Raw genomic sequence first — 3,552 nt, forward strand, 5'->3', positions numbered from 1 at the left:
AAGAAAAAAATCAACTGCTTCTGAACAAAGAACTTATGTTCATCGTAAAACGGTGTAATCATTATTTTGTTCCTCGTGTAAAAGATTGAACATTTCATTATGATTTGGATTAGTCGAACTACTGTTTTCATCCAAGATGAGAACAGTAATCCAAATAATCCAAATATAAAAAAATGCAAAACTAAATATTTCACATAAACAGTTCAAAAAGGAAGGAATTGAACAAATAGCGAAGTCAATCAAATAACAAAAACTAGATTTGAACCAACAAGAAACAAAACAATTATCACATGATTACATTATGAAAATTGCGACTTATTTTTATCAGATTCGATTCCGTTAACTTTACGATGACCTTAACTTATAATTCCAGACTTAAACCTGATGTTTTACCAACGACTAACGATGGAAGTGTAGTAGCTGTTTCTAGTTAGTTTGTGCATTTCAGCCAGGTGTCGCATTGTCACCATTCTGGCTTTACTTTTCATGTTTTGTTGCGCCCTCCCATGTATTACCTTCTCCTTTGATAGAGAAGTAACGCAATGTTGTAAAATGTCCCCACATATATATAAATATATATAAAGTCCCCATATATATATATATATATATATATATATATATATATATATATATATATATATGTGTGTGTGTGTGTGTGTGTGTGTGTGTGTGTGTGTGTGTGTGTGTGTGTGTGTGTGTGTGTGTGTGTACATAAAAATGTGTGTGACGTGGCGTACTGAGAAAAATATTTTTTTCTCAAAAATAAACGTGAATGAAATGTATTTGTACAAAAATCTGTATACATGATTCTAGTGTATAAAATAATTACACATAAAAATTTGGTTATTTTTTATTTGTTTGTTTGTGAAAGATCGTTAGCAAATTAGCAAAATAAAAACGTTGGTGTTTTTTTGTTTTTTTCTCGTAATTACATTAAAATTGATAAACTAAATCTGTTTTTCTTCTGTCGTCACAAATATAACTTTTAAAGGTATATTTTATATCATTTACATTAATTATCAGCGTTGTTTGCCTAAAATAACTGTTATAGTAAAGCAAGGAACTATGCTATATTATCGATTACCTCGACGACGACGACGACGACGACGACGACGCAAATTATCCTATGAGATTATGGAAAAAAATATAGCGTCTAACTCTTTAGATCATAATTTTTAATTTATTTTTGTTTCATCCGTGCTTTGATATGATTAATGGGTGCTTCTTGTACACTTTAATCAAGAAATCAAAAAATAAAAATATTGAAAAAATATATTGTATGTACTCGTTATGGATTAAAGTTTTCATGAAAAAAGAAATCACTTGATTTAATCCAGCAGTTATTTTTTATTTTTTTACCAAGGAAAATCAAATTTTAATGAGATCGATCACGTAACGGCCATCTTTTTTTCGCTTAGGAGAAGGGGCCGTCAGGGGAAGATAACTCCAATCACCGCTTAAAGTTTGTCAAATTTTGACAAAATTATTTTGTTTTGAAACATAAGCAGAAAAATATTTACATACAGAATTTCTTTGTCCTTTTTAAATCTTTTTTTTTTTTCATTTTGTCCTTTGTATAAAGCCTGCCCTCCTCGTGTCCCTAAATAGCCAAATAGCGATGGTAGATCGATTACAATAAAATTTGATTTCCTCTGTAAAAAAAAGTACTTGATCAAATTAAGTTACTTTTTTTTCGGAGAGCTTCATTCCATTACGCGTATGTACAATATAACTCGTTTTTTTTTATATTTTTATTTTTTTTATGTCTTGATTAAACTGTACAAATGCCAATTAATGAAATACAAAACTGATTTAATGACATAAATATGTTTTTGGTTTAGTGCTTTGGTTTGAATTCTAAAAGTTTTCATTCGTTTGTATTTGTTCTCATTGAAAATATCATGAATTTATGTTGTTGACATGTAAACGTCCTTGACATTGAATATTATAGTAAAATGTAAGTTCCGTTAAGAATTGAGGTATTTTGTGAAAATGTTGGTAAGTTTAAATGATAGTAAATTATTTGTTATGATTGTTGTTATTAGTGAATGAAAAAGTTGTGATATACTGATATTAGTGAGAATTATATGGAGGTTATTTAGTTTTTTATTATTAATTATTATTTATTTTATGTGGAGATATTTTAGTTTTTTATTGGTGTTTCTCGGTGGTTAGTATAGAAGTGTGATATAAAAACAGTGGTGCTGGTGCATCACATAAAAAAAAAATTATACTTACCTGCCCCCGGTCCTTCTGGGTCTGGGCAACGGGCGTCAAGCAAAGACCATATGTGGGGGCAACCCCACATATAAGACCTTGGTCAATGTAGGGCAACTCTTCATTCCAATTGTCACTATCCAGCTCCCCTACTCCCCAGGAAGTTGGTCCTCATTTCCCATTCACTCCTCACATAAAAGATCAGCCTTGTGCCTAATTTGCTCGCTGGGGGAGCAAATAAATAGCCTTACTTACGTAGAGGTAACGGTGATCATTAAGGTCGTTCCCTCAGAGCGAAACCCATCCATTGCACTGCGGTTGTGTTGACCTTTGCGATCGTCCCAAATGTGGACGACTCAGACGTGCTATTTCTGAATGTGGGGTATGTGTATGCGCTTACCCCGACAATACAATCAAAATCAGAAATCGGTCTCTACTTCTTCCAAGTACCTCTCACTCGTAGGTCTGTCCCTCCGCTTAATCACCCTTAATCTCTGTAATACCAAAAAATACACCATTTCTTTCGACCATTTTATTATCCCCTTCAATTCCAACGTTCTGATTGTATCTAATTTGCATGTAAATTGTAATGATAGCGTGTTCCAATCTTAAGAAATCAAGCCACAACACATCCATGCACAACATTACATGTTAGCAAGTGGCATTATCATACAGCACACAATCTTATGACGTCACAGACAATTAAAAAAAGGTAAAACAGCTAATAAAAAAGCAACAAAAAAAAAACGATTTTTTTTTATCTCTCGCAGGCTGAACGATTTTTTTTCTAACCTTCCACGCCACACAAATTGTCTGTACCTTTTTTTCCACACTTTCTTATCGTCATGGGCACACTTTCATTACAAGTCCCTAGTTTTGATTGTGGCTCGACATGTATTGCCGAATCATTCAAACTATTTCGACAACGAATGGAACTTTACTTCATCGTCAAAGCGATGAAACACGAGGATAAAGTCCCTCTAATATTTCTCGCGACCGGCAAAGAAGGTTTACGCCGGTATAATAGTTGGTCGATGTCGGATGATGATCGCAAGGATCCACAAATAATATTTGCTGCATTTTTGGAGCAGCTAGAACCGGCAACAAATCACCACGTTTGTAGACTGGAACTCGGAAAATACCAGCAGAGACCAAATGAAACAACTGACATCAACAGATGTCGACTATTGACAAAAAAAAAAAAAATGTGATTTCAGTGCCAACAAATTAAACGAACGTCTCGTCGAGTTACTAATTGCCAGCACACCAATATCCGAACTGCAAAAAGAAATGTTAAACAAACCGAAGGGTTACAGAATCGAGGAAGCCGTTAGA

General features: G+C 33.4%; 1 non-coding gene across 1 annotated transcript; it reads left to right on the plus strand.

Annotated features, from left to right (window-relative positions):
• Positions 1 to 2,464: 2,464 nt before the first annotated feature.
• On the plus strand, positions 2,465 to 2,622 carry LOC145271655 (U1 spliceosomal RNA). Its single transcript, XR_013866057.1, has one exon. It is a non-coding gene; the product is annotated as a U1 spliceosomal RNA (small nuclear RNA).
• The last annotated feature ends 930 nt before the right edge of the window (positions 2,623 to 3,552 follow it).

The sequence above is a fragment of the Euprymna scolopes genome, chromosome 46 (assembly GCF_053919585.1).
Source record: "Euprymna scolopes isolate OS-2025 chromosome 46, ASM5391958v1, whole genome shotgun sequence".
Lineage (NCBI taxonomy): Eukaryota > Metazoa > Mollusca > Cephalopoda > Sepiida > Sepiolidae > Euprymna > Euprymna scolopes.